Source organism: Zophobas morio, unplaced genomic scaffold, assembly GCF_036711695.1.
Source record: "Zophobas morio isolate AGI-343-1 ecotype UQ-CSIRO unplaced genomic scaffold, CSIRO_AGI_Zmor_V1 ptg000011l, whole genome shotgun sequence".
Taxonomy (NCBI): Eukaryota; Metazoa; Arthropoda; class Insecta; order Coleoptera; family Tenebrionidae; genus Zophobas; species Zophobas morio.
This window is the reverse complement of record NW_026972116.1, coordinates 20,840,119-20,860,829: the sequence shown is the minus strand read 5'-3', so window position 1 is coordinate 20,860,829 and position 20,711 is coordinate 20,840,119. Positions and strand designations below refer to the sequence as shown.

The following is a 20,711-nucleotide window of genomic DNA, read 5'->3' as shown; positions in this document are numbered from 1 at the left end:
TAACGCTACATGCGTGGTAAATAAAAACTGGTATAATTCCAGAAGGTCCCCTCCAGAAAGTTGATGACGTCGTCTTGCTGAGTTGAAATTTAGAAAAATCTGTCGATTCTGCACTAAATGACAAACAAAAGAACGGGAAAGAGAAAAAAATTCAAAAAAATTCGAACCTCATCAGATGTGTTTAAAAACGTAAAACAAACACACTTCCGCATTTATTAATACCTAAAACAAAAAACAAAGCAAATCGTGGAGCCTGTTTATGTTACAAAGAGATTAAATTATGTAAAAGAACAAAAGCAATTTCTTATTTTTTTTCTCTAAAATTTACCCTCAACGTAAATATGTACTTATTTTTTTTTTTAATGAAACTGAAGGTCGGTGGTTTTTCAAAGAAAATTGTTTCTCATTATAGAATTAATTAACCCAATTAGTCAGTATCCTTCACTACCATGTATTTTCAGCAGACATTGATTAGAACGTTAATCAACGTCCACTAGAACTGTTTATTCAGGATCGGTGTTTGAGTTATTACAATTTGCCATTCAATGGGGCTAAGAATTTTTTTCTTAAAACATTAATTCAAATCTGTGCGATAAACGTTCTGGAAGCTTCCTACTGGTTGGTTACAAGTCTTGTAATCGAATCCATTGGACGAGTGGCTCCTTTTATGTTGCAATAATCTCCGAAACTACTAGACGGATTGTTGTTAAATTTTACTTATATGTTATGAATATCGTGTAAATGATGGTCAGAAATTTTTTAGTATTACCATTTTTCGTTTTTCCTTTTTCTTCAATTTTATAATTATTTTAAATCATAATTTTTCGGTTTTTTATTTTCTTCATTCTTTCGATTTGCAATTTTCCCGTTTTAATTTTCATTTTCTCGATTTTAAATCAAAATTTTTCATTTTTTCTTCCTTTATGTTTTGAATGCTATTTCGATTTACGATCTTTGAATTATGCGATGCTCGAATTTTTAAATTTTTAATTTTGCAATTAGTTTTTGGATTTCTCTGTTATCCGACTTTTCCATTTCTTTAATTTTCAATAATTACATTTTACAATATTTCGTTTTTTTGACTGTGCACTTTTTGATTTTTAGGTTTTTTGATTTTTTTGTTTCGATTTTTCAATTAATACTTTTTCGTTTTTTCATTTTTGATTTTTCAGTTTTGCAAATTTACAGTTTATCCAATTTTTTCATTAGACATTTAGAAATATCGAATATGTAACAGAAAAATCCAAAAAATGAAACATTTCACATTGAAAAATCGAAAAATTGAATAATTAAAAAAATAAAGAACCGAAACAAGAAACTGCAAACAGAAAAATTAAAAATCAGAAATTGCAAATCAAAAAATTGTTAAATCGAAAAACTGAAAGATCCAAAAGTTGGAAAATCGAAAAAGAAAAACTGAAAAATTGCAAATCGAGAAATTGAAGAAATAAAAAATTAAAATGAAAAGTTAAAAAATTGAAAATCGAAAAATGAAAAACGGAAAATTTACTATTCTTAAAATTGAAAAAATTGAGAAATTTCACTTTGGGAATAAAAAATAAAACAGAACATTGAAAAACCGAAAAATTGACGAAATTAAAAAAATCAGCCGAAAGGAAAAATTTGAAATCGAAAAATTGAAAAATTCAAAAATCGAAACATTTCACATTGAGAAAAACGAAAATTGCAAACCAAAAAAATAAAAAATAAAAAATTGAAAAATAAAAAATTTCAAACTAGTGAAATTGAAAACCGAAAAATAGCTGAAAAATTGAAACAAGTAAAAGTTGGAAAATCGAAAAACTAAAAAATTTTAGAATGAAAGTCATAAGAGTTACATATTCTGAAGTTGGGTACCAAAAGAAATGAAAAATTAAAAAATTTCAAATCGAAAAACCATGAAACTGAAAAAAATAAATCAGAACATTGAAAAACCGAAAACTTGGGGGAAAAGACAAAAAATCAAAACAAAAAATTGCAAATCAAAACATTGAAAAATCAAAAATTGAAGAAATGAAAGAACAATTAAAAACCGAAACGAAAAACTGTAAATCGAAAAATTGAAAAATTATAAATTGAAATCTCGTGAAATTGGAAATGTAAAAATTGTTAAATCAAAAAATTGAAACATCCAAGAGTTGGAAAATCAAAAAACTGAAAAATTTAAAAATTAAAACAGGAAGAGCTTTCATTTATCAAATGATATTGAAGAAACGAAAAAAATGAAAACTGAAAAATAGAAAATCGAGAAGTTGAAGAAAAGTAAAATTGCAGATCGAACAATTGTAAAATTAAAAACTGAAGAAATGAAAATTTGAAAAAAATCGAAAAATTGAAAAATTAAAAACTGAAAAATTTAAAAAATGAAAACCCGTAGAGTTAAGGATCGTGAAATTGAAGAACCAAAAAAAAAATTAAAAAATTGCAAATCGAAAAATTGAAAAAAGAAAAATTTACAATTCTTAAAATTGAAAAAAAACAAAAATTGAGAAATTTCATTTTGGGAATAAAAAAATAGAACAGAACATTGAAAAGCCGAAAAATTGACGAAATAATAAATAACAAAAAACCGAAACGAAAAATTTGAAATCGAAAAATTGAAAAATTCAAAAATCGAAACATTTCACATTGAGAAAAACGAAAAATTGCAAACCAAAAAAATAAAAAATAAAAAATTGAAGAAATGAAAATTCGAAAAAAATCAAAAAATTGCAAAATAAAAAATTCCAAACTAGTGAAATTGAAAACCGAAAAATTGAAAAGTCGAAAAACTAAAACAACCAAAAGTTGGAAAATCGAAAAACTGAAAAATTTTAGAATGAAAGGCCGAAGAGTTACATATCCTAAAGTTTAGTACCAAAAGAAATAAAAAATTAAAAAATTTCAAATCGAAAATTTGAGGAAAAAAAAATTGAAGAATCATGAAATTGAAAAAACCGAAAACTTGGGGAAAAAAACAAAAAATCAAAACAAAAAATTGCAAATCAATACATTGACAAATTGAGTTGGAAAATTGAAAAACTGAAAAATTTAAAAATTATACCCGGAAGAGTTTTCATTTATTAAATGATATTGAAGAAACGAAAAAAATGAAAACTGAAAAATAGAAAATCGAAGAATTGTAAAATTAAAAACTGAAGAAATGAAAACTTGAAAAAATCGAAAAATTGAAAAATTAAAAACTGAAAAGTTTTAAATATGAAAACCCGAAGAGTTAAGTATCGTGAAATTGAAGAACCAAAAAAATAAAAATTTAAAAAATTGCAAATCGAAAAATTGAAAAAACGAAAATTTGCAATTCATAAAAATTCAAAAAAACAAAAATTGAGAAATTTCACTTTGAGAAAAAAAAAATAGAAAATTGAAAACCGAAGAACTGAGGAAATAAACCAAAAAACCCAAACGAAAAATTTCAAATCGAAAAATTCAAAAATGAAAATGAAAAAAGAAGAAATGAAAATTTGAAAAATTGAAAAATTGAAAAATTCAAAAATTCAAAAATTCAAAAATTCAAAAATTGAAACATTTCACATTGAGAAAAAAAAAATTAAAGTCAGAGCATTGAAAAACCGAGAAATAGGAGAAATAAAAAAACTTAAAACCAGAACAAAAATTACAAATCGAACAATTAAAAAATGAAAAATTGAAGAAATGATTTGAAAAATCGAAGAAGTGAAAAATTAAAAACTGAAAACTAGTAAAATTGCAAATAAAAAATGTGTTAAATCCAAAAACGAAAACATCCAAAAGTTGGAAAATCAAAAAACTGAAAAATTTAAAAATGAAAACCCGAAATCTGTCATTTATAAATAAAATTCAAGAAACCAAAAAAAAATAAAAACTCAAAAATTTCAAATTGAAAAATTGAACAAACGAAAAATTGAAAATCGAAAAATTGAAACATTCAAAAGTTGGAAAATCGAAAAACTGAAACTTTTTAAAATGAAAGTCTATAGAGTTACATATCATCAAATTGAAAACCGAAAGAAAAAAATTGAAAATGGAAAAATTGAGGAAAAAAAAATGGAAAAATCGAAACATTGAAAAATCTACAAATTAAAAAAACCAAAAATTGAAGAATTTCACATTGAGAAAAAAAATTTTAATCAGAATACTGAAAAACCGAAAAAAATGGGAAAAAACAAAAAACCGAAAGGAACAAATCGAAAAAATTTAAATATGAAAAATTGAAGAAATGATATTTTTAAAGATCGAAAAACTGAAAATCTAAGAGTTGAAACTTGTGAAATTGCTATGTCGAACAATTTATATAACCAAAACTTGGAAAATCGAAATATTTAAAAAGTTACAAATCGTGCAGAAGCAAAAAAAAAATAAAAATTGAAAAGTTCCAATTCGAAAAATTGAAGAAACGAAAAATTGAAGTAAGAAAATCTATAGGAAAAACTGCAAAACGAAAATTAAAGAATTATAAATTGAAAACTCCTTTGCAAATGTAAAAATACTATAATAAAAAAATTGAAATATCCAAGAGTAGGAAAATCGAAGTTTTCATTTTGAAATGAAATTGAAGAAACAAAAAAATTAAAAACTGAAAAATTGCAAATCGAGAAATTGAAGAAACGAAAAATTGCAAATCGAATAATTGGAAAATAGAAATGAAAATTTAAAAAAATCGAAAAATTGAAAAATGAAAACCCGAAGAGTTAAATATCGTGAAATTGAAGAACCAAAATTGAAAAATAAAAAAATTGCAGATCGAAAAATTGAAAAAACCAAAATTTGAAAAATCGAAAATTGCAATTCATATGTATAAAAATCGAAAAAAGTAAAAATTGAGAAATTTCACTTTGAGAAACAAAAATAAAACAGAATATTGGAATAACAAAAAACTGAATAGATAAAATACAAAAAATCCAAACGAAAAATTTCAAATCGAAAAATCGAAAAATTAAAATTTGAAGAAATGAATGTTTGAAAAATTGAAAATTGAAAAATTCAAAAATTGAAACAATTCACATTGAGCAAAAGAAAAATTTTAAAATCTGGGTATTGAAACACAGAAAACTTGAAAAAATAAGAAAAAATGAAAACCAAAACGAATAATTACAAATCGAGTAATTAAAAAAAACTGAAAATTAAAAAAATGAAAACAATGCAAAACTGAAAAATTGTAAATCGAAAAATTGAAGAAACGAAAAAGTGAAAAAATTTCAATTGAAAACAAAAAATTAAAAAGTGAAAAAATTGCAAATCGAAAATTGAAATAACTAAAACTTAGAAAATCGAAAAAGTGACGCATTTTAAAATAAAATTGCGAAGAATTACATATAGTGAAATTCAAGAAACAAAAATTTTAAAATTGAAAATAAAAAATTGAATAAACGAATAATTGAAAAATCAAGAAATTCCAAATAAAAAAATTGAAGAATTCCATATGAGAAAAGAAAAATTTTGAAATCAAAAGATTGAAAAACCGAAAAATTGAGGAAATAAAAAATAAAAAACCGAAACGAAAAATTTCATATCGAAAAATTGAAAAATGAAAAATTAAAGAAATATAAGATGAAAAGTCAAAAAATTGAAAGTAACTGTTGAAAACTAGTAAAATTGCAAATTGCGAAATCAAAAATTTGATACAAACAAAAGCTGGAAAACCGAGAAACTTAAAAACAGTTACATATAAGGAAGAAACAAAAAAATTAAAAACTGAAAATATTGCAAATCGAAAAATTGAAGAAACAAAAAAATTGAAAGTGAAATTGAAAAAAAATGAAAAACCAAAAAAAACTTAAAAGGTAATAAATAATCGAAATAAAAAATTCCAAATTGTGTATTTGAAGAAATAAAAAATTAAAGAATCAAAAATTTTAAAAATTAAAAATTAAAAATCTAGAAATTTTAAACGAAAAATTGTAATACATAATTAAAAAATGAAAAATTGAAAAACCTAGTCGAAAAATTTAAGATACGAAAAATTATAAAATCGAAACATTGAAATTCGAATAACTGAAAAATGAAAAACTGGAACAAAAAATTGCAAATCGATAAATTGAACAACTAAAAATTGAAAACTCGAGAAATTCAAATCGAAAAACTGAATTTAGAAGAATTAAAAAACCCAAGTAAAAAAAAAGCTGGGGAGTGTTATTTACGCCACTGGTTTTGACTTTATAGAGGTTATCAGACAACAAAAAATGCAAAAAAAATGTTGTACTTCAGGAGGGAGGTACGTTCTGCCGAAATTACTTCCGACCAATTTTTTTAACATTTCCGTAGGATATTAAAAAAAAACCCTAAAAAAATAAGCCTTCATCACACGTGTCGTCCACCGTTTTCATCTGCCGTTTCACTCCATCAAACAAAAACCCAGCTCACAAAAACACGGGATTAAACGAACTGAAACTTTTTAAAGCCACGTTTCGCAGTGCGTTCGAGCTGGATTTGAATAAATGATGATCGACACGAACCGATCGATTATATATTTCATATTGTATTATAATTATAACCGAATTACATTTCCAACACGTCAAGGAAATGATTGTTGAAAATGCATAAAAGCTTTCCCGTAATGTAGCCATTATGTTGTCTTACCTAATGTAATATCCTGTGCAAGTTCAGTTTAACATGCTTCTTGCAAATTGGTTTAACTTATTTAAGCTCTGCTCAGGAACTAGGTAACTACATAGTGTAACATAATAAAGTTTTAATTTCATTATAGGCTCAATTAAAACGAAATTCGAAATTGTCTAGGAAGTTTCATTTACGTCATGCTGGAGGAGCATTCTAGTTGCTGGAATATTTATGTACTTGATTGAATGACAGTCTCGAGATAATAAAATGGTGTTACAAGACCTACTCGAGCTAAAAATATCGAAAAAGTCTGTGTGGGAAGTGGAGCTTCTTAGTGCGGATTTAAAGGGGGCGAAACATCAACCAGTTGTGATGTTCTCAACAAGTATTGTTAGGTGATTTAAGTTTCTTCGGAAAAATTTTTAAATCTGTGTGCGACGTCACGATTGCATCACGAGTCTATTTATACACAAAAAATTGCATCCTTGAATGCATCTGTAGTTTAAATAGACAAACAACAAATCGATATACGAAGCTCAACTACGACACCTACGCTTCTTTGAAATAAATTGTATGCAAATTGATTAGTCCCACTACTAGTGCATACTTGATGATCCGGATTATTATGTAAATAAAATCTATATTTAGGAAGCTGGGATAAACACTCTCATGCAAAAATATTGGAAAAAGCTAACATATATTCACATACTGTGCAACAATTAATTCGATTTGACAGTAAAGCTCCATTTTGTACTGCTTAACTCGTCATTAAACCGAACTTTTACCGAAAACCGATATACCAAACGCTAAATAACATCTGGGTCATCATTATATTTATCAAATTTGGTTAGCCATTTCAGTTTATGTTTAGTATTATTTTGTTAATATTTTCAAACTGGGTTGCTCTTTTATTTATGTTGCTGTTTTGGTTAGTGTGGGCGTATAAATTATAAATCAATATATGTGTATTTATTAAATTTAAAATAATTACAGAAATTCGCTGAATAAACATCGAGGATAATTTTATCGAAAACGGAATTTAACATTAACGTTTACAACTTGAAAACTGCGTAGTTTGTTTTTTTTTTTAATATTTGTGTGTCTAAAATTTTTCGTTTAGGGTTTTCATATCATGGGTGGCACTATCATCACAAAATATTTGCCGCTTCATACCGACTTGAGTTGAATTAATCGTTTTGTTCTGTTATTAAAACGTCTGGTTTGACTTATACGGTAATTTTTAGATTTTTTCTTTTGTACTAACTTTGAAAATAAAAGCTGGAGTTCATTGACAGTCAGTTATAAAAATTTGTGTACTCAATTAATATTTCATTTGCTGATACAACTCATCTTATAATTAAGTAAAATAAATTATGTAGCTTTCAAGAGAATATTGCCACACAGTTTTCCTTTTACTAATTATAAAGAGTAAATAGTAATAGAACAAACTGTCATTAGATTTGAAATTTTGTGAATGTTGGCCCCTTGTTGTGATGACTCTCCGTTTAACCTGTCAGAAATACTACATAACTTAACTTTCTTAAATATTTTCAGTATGTTTGCTACCTGATAGATAGGCAACCAATGATTCAGGTCGAATGATAGATTTCTACTTATTTCATAAATTATCCAAAGCCAATCTGATGTCACCTTCAGGTCTAATCAAGTTGACGTATCTTATTCTTTGTACTAAAATCGAATTTAAATTTGTTCACCTGATATTTTCAATGAATCCGTACACCTCGAACAGAAAAAATACACATTCAACACAAAATATTTAACATTTTAGACAGTTTATGTTTCCATAATAGGATCATTTAAATTTTAATTAACTAGATTCTTGTTACCATTTATTATTATTACTTTATGTTAATGTTAAAATAAAGGACAGTTCAAAGCAGATCAGGTCAGGTGTGGGATTCGAACCCACGCTTTCTGTCGAGAATCATAGTTTAAATCTGACGCCTTTGAGCGCTCGGCCAACCTGATTATACTTACAACAAAAATTCATATTGCTTTGTGCAGGAAGGTAATTTTAATGTATAGGTAATTGTTTAATTGATAAATCTGAACATTCCAAGCAAAAGGGCTATCACAGGAAATGTCCCGTGACCAGGCCCATTTTACTGTATGACCCTTCAAAATCGGTCTACTTCTCCACAATTGCATTTCTCCACTAAAGAAAACATTCCGACCATCTCCGACCTCGGCCAAAACCTTGAACGAAGCGACGATTGACAGAAAATGATGCCGTTTCTGTGGCAGTTCAGATTAGTAGACAAAAACTCATGCCGGTTCTAAGAGAGGTAAAATTAGTCAGAGAAAAGTGATGGAGGTCCTAAGTACTCATAAGACAGGTGTAACGGTCGACAAAAATTGATGGTGGTCCTAAGATAGGTCAAATATTCGACAATTTGTGATGGTGTCCTAAGACAGCTCAAATTGATCTACAGAAAATGCTAGAGGTCCTAAGACAGGTCAAATTGGTCAACAAAAATGGTGATAGTCTCTAAATTGGTCAAATTAGTAGTGAAAAAGTGATGGGGTTCCTAAGACAGATCAAATTGATCTACAGAAACTGACAGATGGGGATCCTAAGATAGGTCAAATTGATCGACAAAAAATGATGGTGGTCCTAAGACAGGTGAAATTAGTAGGGTAAAGTGATGAGTGTCCTAACACAAGCCAAAATAATCGACAGAAAATGACAGAGATCTTAGGACAGGTCAAATTGACTTACAAAAATGATTGAGGTCCTAAGAGAAGTCAAATTGGGCGACAAAAAATGATGGGGACCCTAAGATAGACCAACTAGTTGACAAAATAATAGGGGTCCAAAAATAGTTCAAACTGATTACAAAAAAATACCAGTCAAATGGTTGACACGCTATTTTATGGGTCCTAAGGTCAAATTAGTAGGGAAAAAGTGGTGTTGCTCCTAAGACATATCAAATTAATATACAAAAGTGATGGGGGTCCTAAGACAGACCAAATAGTTGACAAAATAATGGGAGTCTTAAAATAGCCCAAACTGGTGGACAAAAAAAAAATACTGGTTCTAGAGCAGGTCAAATTGTTCGACAAAAAATGACGGAGTTCCTAAGACAGGCCAAATTAGAAGGAAAAATGTGATAAGTGTCCTAAGGCAGGTCAAACTGGCTTACAGAAAATGATGGGCGTCCTAAAATAGGTCAAATTGATTGACAAAAAATGATGGTGAAATTGGTAGGGGAAAGTGATGAGTGTCCTAAAACAGTCCAAATTGGTCGACAGAAAATGACAAGGGTCCTAGGACAGGTCAAATGGTTAACACACAAGTTTAAGGGTCATGAGACGGTCAAATTAATAGGGAAACAGTGGTGGGACTCTTCAGACATATCAAATTAGTGTACAAAAATCATGGGAATCCTAAGACTGTTCAAATTAGTAGGAAAAATGTGATGAAGGTCCTAAGGCAGGTCAAACTGGTCTACAGAAAATGATACAGGTCCTAAGACAGGTCAAATTGGTCGACACAAAATGATGGGGTCCTAAAATAGATCAAATTGATCGACAAAAAATGATGATGATCCTAGAACAAGTGAAATTAGTTGGAGAAGTGATGAATTCCCTTAAACAAGCCAAACTGGTCGAAAGAAAATGACAGGGGTCCTAGGACAGGTCAAATGGTTGACACACAATTTTAGAGGTCCTAAGAAGGTCAAATTAGTAGGGAAAAAGTGGTGGGAATCCTTTAACGTATCAAATTACTGTACAAAAATGATGAGGGTCCTAAGACAGACCAAATAGTTGACAAAATAATGGAAGTCTTAAAATAGCCCAAACTGGTCGATACAAAAAACACCGGTTCTAGAGCAGGTCAAATTGTTCGACAAAAAATGACGGGGTTGCTAAGACAGGTCAAATTAGAAGGAAAAATGTGAAAAGTGTCCTAAGGCAGGTCAAATTGGCTTACAGAAAATGATGGGGTCCTAAGATAGGTCAAATTGAGTGTCAAAAAGTTATGGTGAAATTGGTGGGGAAAAGTAATGAGTGTCCTAATACAGACCAAATTGGTCTACAGAAAATGACAAGGGTCCTAAGACAGGTCAAATGGTTAACACACAAGTTTAGATGTCCTGAGACGGTCAGATTAATAGGGAAACAGTGGTGGGACTCTTCAGACATATGAAATTAGTGTACAAAAATCATGGGAATCCTAAGACTGTTCAAATTAGTAGGAAAAATGTGATGAAGGTCCTAAGGCAGGTCAAACTGGTCTACAGAAAATGATAGAGGTCCTAAGACAGGTCAAATTGGTCGCCACAAAATCATGGGGGTCCTGAGGATGAACCTAGGACAGGTGAAATTAGTTGGGGAAGTGATGAGTGTCCTTAAACGGGTCAAATTGGTCGACAGAAAATGACAGGCGTCCTAGGACAGGTCAAATGACTGACACACAATTTTAGGGGTCATAAGACGGTCAAATTAGTAGGGAAAAAGTGGTGGGAATCCTTTAACATATCAAATTACTGTACAAAAATGATGAGGGTCCTAGAACTGACCAAATAGTTGACAAAATAATGGACGTCTTAAAACAGCCCAAACTGGTCGACAAAAAAATACCGGTTCTAGAGTAGGTCAAATTGTTCGACAAAAAATTACGGAGTTCCTAAGACTGGTTAAATTAGAAGGAAAAATGTGATAAATGTCCTAAGGCAGATCAAATTGGCTTAACAGAAAATGATGGGGGTCCTAAGATTGGTCAAATTGATTGACAAAAAATAATGGTGAAATTAGTAGGGGAAACTGATGAGTGTCCTAATACAGACCAAATTGGTCGACAGAAAATGACAAGGGTCCTAGGACAGGTCAAATGGTTGACATAGAAGTTTAGGGGTCCTAAGACGATCAAATTAGTAGGGAAAAAGTGGTGGGACTCTTCAGACATATCAAATTAGTGTACAAAAATCATGGGAATCCTAACACTGTTCAAATTAGTAGGAAAAATGTGATGAGGGTCCTAAGGCAGGTCAAACTGGTCTACAGAAAATGATAGAGGTCCTAAGACAGGTCAAATTGGTCGACACAAAATGATGGGGTCCTAAAATAGATCAAATTGATCGACAAAAAATGATGATGATCCTAGGACAGGTGAAATTAGTTGGGAAAGTAATGAGTCTCCTTAAACAGGCCAAATTGGTCGAAAGAAAATGACAGGGGTCCTACGACAGGTCAAATGGTTGACACACAATTTTAGGGGTCCTATAGTTAAATTAGTAGGGAAAAAATGGTGTTGCTCCTAAGACATGTCAAATTAATGTTCAAAATTGATGGAGGTCTTAAGACAGACCAAATAGTTGACAAAATAATGGGGGCTTAAAATAGCTCAAAGTAGACAACAAAAAAAAAATCTGGTTCTAGTAGAGGTCAAATTGTTCGAGAAAAAATGCCGAGGGTCCTAAGACAGGTCAAATCAGTAGTAAAAATGTGATGAGGGTCCTAAGGCAGGTCAAAGTGGTCTACAGAAAATAATGGGGGCCCTAAGACAGGTCAAATTGGTCTATAAAACTGATGGGGATCCTAAGATAGTCAAATTAATTTACAAAAATGATAGTGGTCCTAAGACAGGTGACATTGGTAGGGGAACGTGATGAGTGTCCTAAGACAACTCAAATTGATCGATAGAAAATGATAGGGATTCTAGGACAGGTCAAATGGTTGACAAACAATTTTAGGGATCCTAAGAGGGTCAAATTAGTAGGTAAGAAGTGGTGGGGCTCCTAGGACAGATCAAATTAATGCACAAAATGTCGGGGGTCCTAAAGACAAGTCAAATGGTTGACAAAAATAATGGAAGTTCTAAAATAGCTCAAACTGGTCAACAAAAGTGAAATGCTGGTTCTAAGACAGGCCAACCTGTTCGACAAAAAGTGAGGGGGATCCTAGGACAGGTCATATTAGTACGGAAAATGTGAGGGGGCATTCTAAGGTAGGTCAAATTGATCTTCAGAAAATGATGGAGGGCCTAAGACAGGTCAAATTGGTCGATAAAAAATGATGGGGGTTCTAAGATAGGTCAAATTGATTGACAAAAAATCATGGTGGTTCTAAAACAGGTGAAATTAGTAGGAAAAAATGATGAGTGTCCTAAGACAGGCCACATTGGTCGACAGAAAATGACAGTGGTCCTAGGAAAGGTCAAATGGTTGACACACAATTTTAGGGGTCCTAAGAGTGTCAAATTAGTAGGGAAAAAGTGGTGGAACTCCTAAGACATATCAAATGAATGTACAAAAATGACTGGGGTCCTAACATAGGCCAAATAGTTACTTCATTCTAAGACGCGACAAACTATTCGACAGAAAATGACGGGGTCCTAAGACAAGTCAAATTAGTATGGAAAATGTGGGGGTGACTCTAAGGCAGGTCAAATGGGTCTACAGAAAACGATGGAGGTCCGAAAACAGGCCAAATTTTTCGACAAAAAATGATGGAGGTCCTAAAACAGGTCAAATTGGTCGACAGAAAATGATAGTGGTCTCAGGGCAAGTTAAATGGTTGACGAACAATTGTAGAGGTCTTAAGACGAATCAAATGAATCATCTGAAAATAATGGGGGTCTTGAGACAGGTCAATGATCTGTCAATTTGGTAGCGAAAAAATGATGCCGATTCTGGGTCAGGTCCAACGAAGTCAAAAGTGAGGCAGAAATGGCACCATATACTTTTTTTAATTTACAAATTATTAAATATTCCATTTTATGAAGAACAAAAATAAAGAAGAATTTTTTGCACGCAAAACAGAGAAAAATCGATCACTTTGAAACTGAATTTATGGTTGCAGAGCACATTTAAAATGAATGTAGAAATCATAATCAGTGATCAGTTATATTATATATATATACTTTATTTTTCTTCATTAAATACAGAAAGAGAAAAATTAATAATTTTTATACTGAATTTATGGTTCCAGTTAGATTTTAAAAATGAATGTAGAAATCTTAACCTGATTAATCATAATCATTCGTTGGGGTTTATAAAACCCTGCAGCAGCCAGTAAAAAGATTACTTTTCGGTTGCTTAAGTGAAAATAAAATACTTACCTTCAGTACAATACTTTCACACAAATGCTTACTTTTTATCTGCCGCTGCTTACTCTGGTCATCCATCATCTGGACGTGCTTAATGGTCGAATATACAGAGTGTTAAAAAAATAGCGCACCCACACGATACGTGATTAAATTCACAAGTCTACTAAGTTCAAGGAAAATGATTAAAAAATTCTTTACGTCAACTTGACGTTCACTTACAGAAACAAAATATCGATTTAGATAGAAAATTAGCCACTGTCGTCAGATTCACCATAAACAATTTTTGAGTTCTTTGTAATGTTATAAAATTAAGAATCTATGATAAAGACAATATGCCTTTAAAATTATTTTGAATAATGAAAGTCCAGTCGATTTCAAATACCGAACCCAAAGTACTGAATTAAAATACATATAGTGAAATAAAAAAAAAATACTTTGAAGCGCTATACCTTCTACATTTAAACAAAAGGATGTTTCCAAATATTTTGCTCCATAAATGTTTGATGCGTCATTTGAACGAACAGTCTATATAAACACAAAAAGTCGAAGTTCAGCATGTACATACTTTGGTTATTCGCTATAAATATATTTAATGCTGTCTGTAGGTACCTGTGCGGACTGTGCCCCGATGGATTTTACACTTTCGTAAAATCAAACTAATGTCACTGGGAATTTCTCATTTTAGCGGATGTTTGTGGATAAACATTGATTTAACTTTTTTACGTCATCAACTGTCTGTAGGAAACGAGTAAATAAATTTTAGTTAAATATTTTGTTAATTGTTTTTTACTATGAGTCAGTCCGTTACAGAAAAAACAAACTTATTTACACACAAGCTTTCGGGTATCAAAAGCATAATAAACACCGCAAACATGTGAGAGCGAAATTTTCAATAAGGATTTAAGTATTTTATATTTTCTAAGATGACGTTATTAATAACCTATCGGTTCTAATATATCAGCAAAATTACGCAAGGCGCTTCTGGAATAATTCATAGAACACATCGGCTTTACAGACGTCTTTTTAACACAAAGTGCATTCATAAACAGTTTAAGCATAAGGATGTTCCTCGCACATGCAATTTATATTTTTTTAATACTTGTTTTTATATCTTTGAAAAAAATAAAAATATTAAACTTTGTTCGTTAATTTACTCAGAAATTTAGTCGACTAGGTTGTTATTTATGCAACGTCTAAATGCGTCATGTGTGATAAATTGTTTCTAAATATGAGTTTACTGCTGAAAAACAATAAAACTACGAGAAAAAAATGGTAATGGTAAGTTTTATTTCCCTCAGATAATAATTCTGAAAGTAGTAACAATATTTCAAAATTATTTATAGCGTAATGTTTTTCTTTTTTAATCACCTTCACATTTCTTAAAGTTTATGAGATTCCGAAATTTTCTCTAGTTTTTGCATATCCGGGATGTGTAATTTAAAAATATACAATTTTTATGACACTCACCGAATAAAATATTAAAGTGACGACAAACTTAACTAAAAGTTTCGGTAGTTTGGAAGCTTATTTGTCCAAAAATAATAATCAAAATGAAAACTGAAAAACTGTATTTTTGTATTCTTCAAATATATATATATATATATATATATATATATACATATATAAAGTTTTAAATAGAGAGTACTTACAGAGTTTCGTTCAATATATCCACAGTGACATTTAAAAAAACAACTGAAGACCGTTGAAAGCACGGTAAAAATATGGTTAAAGATACAATTATCCAAATTAATGGAACGCACAAAGCTTTTAGAATTTCGTTTCCAAACAACATTTGGAAAAAAATTGATGTAAAATCAAAAAGCTGTAACACCATTTTGAGATCAAATGACTGATTTGTTTACCTAACAAATTGTTACTTTTTTGAGCATTGTTATTAAAAAATAAAAAATTTGTATCTCCTGTAAAATCAGCGTTCCATAATTGTCCGACATTACATCGCTCTAGCATGCAATTTCCGATCACTGAAAGCTCAATAAAAATCTTCCACTTCACCCACCTTCGTTAAATTTTAATGCCCCAATCGCCGCCCCCTCCGGCCCCAGGAATCTCGCCCCTTCCGTCAAAGACGGGATCTCTGACCGATCCGCCCACGAAAGCCCCAGGTGAATTAATTATCCTCTCACATGGTGGCAGAGCGGCTCTTCGCGTCCTTCCAACTTTTGCATGCAAGTGTGCAGCGGCGTCGGCGCGCGCCAGAGAGCGTCGCGATGGCAACGACGCCTGGTGGGGCGGGCGTCGGAGTGGGGCTTGTATGTCAAGTGTGTCCACTTGTCAGTCAGTGTCAGTACACGCGTTCACTTGGTACCGTCACTGTGGTACGCTCTAGGCCGCTCTATATTGCTGACTCTATCTAGCTCTACACTGCTTGCTTGATTCCGCGCATCATGTGTTCGGACGCCTTGCGCAACGTTGTTACCATCTAAACAAAGGATACTCAAGAGACTGTAAGTTATCCATCACTGTGGTCCTAGAGATGTTGTTCTTCGGTTCTTGTGTTTTGTTTACCTTTGTTTGTTACCTGTGAAGTGTTGGTGTGGCGGAGTCGGCCCTGGTAAGAACGAAAAGCCGCTCTATTTCTTGAAAATTTCACCCAAAAAAATTCTGAAAAATTGAAAAAGGCGCCAAATCGTTGTTAATTCATAACGTCGATTTTATTTAAGTACATTATTTATTTTCTGTACACTTAACCTTGTGCCGCTCATTTATTCACAACTATTAAATCGGTCGATATTTTTTCCTCGTAAATCGACAATGACAGCTGAATAAATTATTGCGTCCTTACTTCAGACGAAATTTTCAGGAAGTTTAGTTTGTTTGGTTTACTTTGGGTTAATTTAGTCGGATATTGTAACCATCAGTGAGTTATTATTTGTGTGCGTGTAAAACCGCTAGAAAATGTTCTATTCTTGTGAGTTCATCGACATGATGGATTTTTTCCGAGAAAAATTACTTCGAAATTTTCCGACTGATTCGGACGGATGAAATCACATAAACAACTTTTATTTACCCGATGTGCTAATGAAGCGCTAAATGGTGTATTTGTCAATGTGTTGTCGGTGGGTTATTCTATTTCGGTGATAAAAGGGGCGGCGTGAGGTATGTGTAAGATGAATCTGCTACTACATTATTTGTAAACGTACGATATATAAATACTTATTTATGTCCAGTGACTCAGTGACTAATGCTTCTTTATTCACCTGTAACATACACATTTTTTCAAGTCTGTTTTAAGTTAAAATTATTCAACAGTTGTGTTTATCACGACTGGTTGTAATTACGTTTTGATAAAATTCTTTACAGTGCAATTAAACGATGAATTAATTTGCGTGTGGAAGTCGCTGTAGTGCAATGTACCTTGAATGAAGCTGCGGCACCATTTTAAACTTTTATGCGAATAATCCACCTCAGTCTCAATTCCAATCACGTTTTCGCTAGCAGCGTGAATAATGAGTGCCTTTAAGCCCTCTCAACACTAAAATGTTGCTTTAGAAGCAAATATTTCAAATGAAAAGCGCACTTTCAGCGCAAAGTTGAACAAATTTTACGAATAGAGCTGAAATTTTTTAAAATATGTAATATAAATAGTTCTGTAAATATATGAAGAAACTCGAAACCTTAAAAGCGAAAAATGTAAATACATTTTATTATTGTTTTTAAGTATCAGTTACAGTGGCTTAACGAAAACATTTTCATCGCCAATTTAACGAAAAAGAAAAACAAATTGCGTTTATAAACGTTTCGTAAATTTTCCTAAATGTGATTTCGTTTTGACTGATTGTAAATGTACTTTCGCATTTTTGCAATTTTGCCTATAGTAAAATCGAAATATAGAGGACAAGAATTTTTATTTTTATTTTTAAATGTACATAGCTCTATAATAACTAAATACTTTTTCATCAATTTACTGTCGCGTGACGCAAATGGTGTCATGAACATGTTTTCATTAACTGCTACGATCACGTGTCACGTAAGAAAAGCATAATCAAATTATTAAAATATAAATCGAAACAAAATAGCTTGTTTTGAAAGTTATATGCGCTGTACAAAATAATTTTCATTCTTCAAATTTTTGACATGTTTTGAAGTAAAATTCTACCCTGATTTACTGGATTACATCAATGTCAATATTTTTTTTTATTTCAATACACTAACCAAAATTTGTATGGTCAAAAAAATTAATGGTGACAATCTCTATATATTAAGTTTCAAGCCTATGAATTGTTAAAAAAAAATCGTGCAAATTTCTTCCAAGTTGTAAATAGTAAGACACTAAAACAACTACAATTATTTTTTTTTATAGAAAAATGTCGATTTAGAATAAAATTTAGTGTAGAGGTTAACTGACATTTTCTTAATAAAATTTTGTCGATAACATCAATACAACCACATTTTTCCGAACATGGCTTTAAATTATCGAAATTCAGAGGCGCAAACGGAGGACCTATTTTTCATATTCTAGAATCTATGGAACGTCGAGAATACTCTTGCAAACACTAACACTGCTTTTATTTTAACTAAAATTTCACTGTATCAAAGAGTTATTGTTTGAATTTTTGTTAAAAAATTTGTCCAAGGTTATTTAGACAGAACTTCCCTTGTCTTTGAAGTACACTAGAACAGATGCAGTTTCTTCTATAAATTATAAATTTTAATTTTACGAATTCTATTTTTTTATGATAACCCCTACAAGTTAAAATAAAGCTATATATGGACTGCTAAATTGAAGTGAGTAATATATAGAGTATACATAAAAAATTTGATAAAAATCGGTCAAGAAGTTTCGGAGATTAAAAATTGACACAGACGACCAACAGACGCAAAATGAAGGCCATTTTTTTGGAACTCTAGGGGTCATAAAACGTCGAAAAATCGCGAAAGTAATCAGTCGTCGATGAATTTCGTTTACGTTCGGAACGTTCAAAATCCAACGTTTAGAAATAATTTAAAAAATCAATAATAATTAATAAATGGTGTCAACAAAATCACACATTTATCTTCAATAGCAAGTTGTGACGTGGAAAATTTTATTCAGTGAACTTTTTAGAATGCACTACTAAAAAGATTGCTTAAAAGTGGTTCATATTGTATTACAAACATACCATTAAACTAAGCTTTTAACACATATCTATACCTTTACTAACAGGGGAAACATTGTAAGCAGTTAAATCTTAGATAGTCGCTTTATCTATGATGATTATAAAATATTTTATAATTTAGTTAGAAGTGAAGGCCAGATTTTGAAAGAAGTATTTTACGTATTAGCGGAGATACTGACGTAAATTAAAAACTCGTATTGTTCAAACATATAGTTGACATAAAATGTGATTTTAACCCCTATATAAATTAACAAAATGTAGATAATTCGAGTCAGTGTACAAAAAAATGTCGCCGAGGATGGGATTCGAACCCACCAGTAGACTTTAACTTCAATGTCTTAACTATTCAGCTTACTTGTTTCATGCTTCAGTGAAATATAAGTTACGTGAAATAGCGCCAAATATTGTACAAACATTTTTGTAAAGTCATTGTAATAAAAAAAAATAAAGGTGGATTCATAAAGCACAAGTACAGTAGTATGGTATTTTATAAAATATAAATAACATTTATCGAAAAAACAATTTTAGGTGACGTCAACGAATCTCCCTAAAATACATATAAAATTTGATAACAATAGGTGCTAAAGTTTCAGAGATTATTATCAATCTAATAAAAATCGACACACAGAGAGAACAAACAAACAGACAGACAGCCGGAAATGGGAGACATATTTTTTCATACTTTTGGGGTCATAAAACGTCGAGAAAACAAAAGTAAAAAAAACTATTAGAGATGTCAATGACCACAAACAGTAGGACATATAACTTGATTATATCAATAGATTTCGTCAAATTTTGGAGAAAACAGAAAAATAAAAAATTTTTGACTTCAAAATTGCAGTAAATAAAATATAAAACATAATATTAGTATTGAAATCATTGAAAAAAGAAAGTTTAATAACAGTTTCAGACAATGTTCTAGGACTCTTCAATGAGTGGTATGACTTCTTCAATTTTTAGAGGAAACAAAAAAAACAAAAAATATTTGAATGCAAAATTTGAATAATTAAAATAGCGGGAATAATATTGGTACTGAAGTTATTTAAAAAAGAAAGTTTAATAAAAATTGTACACGATTTTCTGTGATTTTTAAATGAGTGTTGGAGTGTTGGTGTTAAAAATCAAAATTTACTTTGCCCGATTTATTTTGGTATGACTTCGGCCATTTTTGTACGAAACAAAACAATGAAGAATGTTTGACAAAAAAATTTGGGAACATAAAATGACTAAAATGGACCCTGAAGTCATTTGAAAAAGAAAATTTAACAAAAATTTTATACGATGTTTTATGAATCTTAAATCAATGTTGGTGTTAAAATTTAAAATTTAATGAGCCCGATATACATTATTTTAGTATGATTTCGTCAATTATTGGAAAAAAAAAATTTTTTGACTGCAAAATTGTAGTAACAGGAGAAATAATTTTGGTACTAATATCACTTAAAAAAGAAAGCTTAACAAAAATTTTATACGATATTCTGTGATTCTTCAACGAGTGTTGTGTTAAAAATCAAAATTTTTAATGACCCCCGATATAAATACATTTATTTTGGTATGACTTCCTTAATTTTTAGAGAAAACAAAAAAAAATGAAAATGTTTGAATGCAAACTTTCAGTAAATAAAAAAGGAGGAATAATACTCATACTGAAGTCGTTTAAAAATAAAATTTGACAAAAATTGTAGACGATTTTCTGTGATTTTTTTTAAGTGAGTGTTGGTGTTAAAAATAAAAATTTACTTAACCCGATTTATGTTGGTATGACTTCGGCAATTTTCGGAGGAAATAAAAAATTTTTAAATGTTTGACTGAAAAAAATTTGAAAATAAAATGGGAGAATAAAAATTGATCCTGAAGTTATTTCAAAAAGAAAATTTAACAAAAATTTTAGACGATGTTTTATGAATCTTAAATCAATGTTGGTGTTAAAATTCAAAATTTATTGAGAATGAGTGCATTAATTTTTTGAAAAAAAAAATAAAAGTTTA

The 20,711-nt window shown here is 30.4% G+C and overlaps 1 protein-coding gene across 5 annotated transcripts in view; it reads left to right on the top strand.

Moving 5' to 3' along the window:
* The first annotated feature begins 15,920 nt into the window (after positions 1 to 15,920).
* Positions 15,921 to 20,711, top strand: part of LOC135127208 (1-phosphatidylinositol 4,5-bisphosphate phosphodiesterase epsilon-1-like) — a 243,887-nt gene continuing 239,096 nt past the window's right edge. For 3 of the 5 annotated variants that reach the window (XM_064053599.1, XM_064053601.1, XM_064053596.1), the window contains exon 1: positions 15,921 to 16,071. The gene's annotated coding sequence lies outside the window, so the exon portion shown is untranslated. Of the gene's footprint in view, positions 16,179 to 20,711 lie in introns of all 5 variants that reach the window. The other 2 variants (XM_064053600.1, XM_064053598.1) reach the window with 1 other exon arrangement.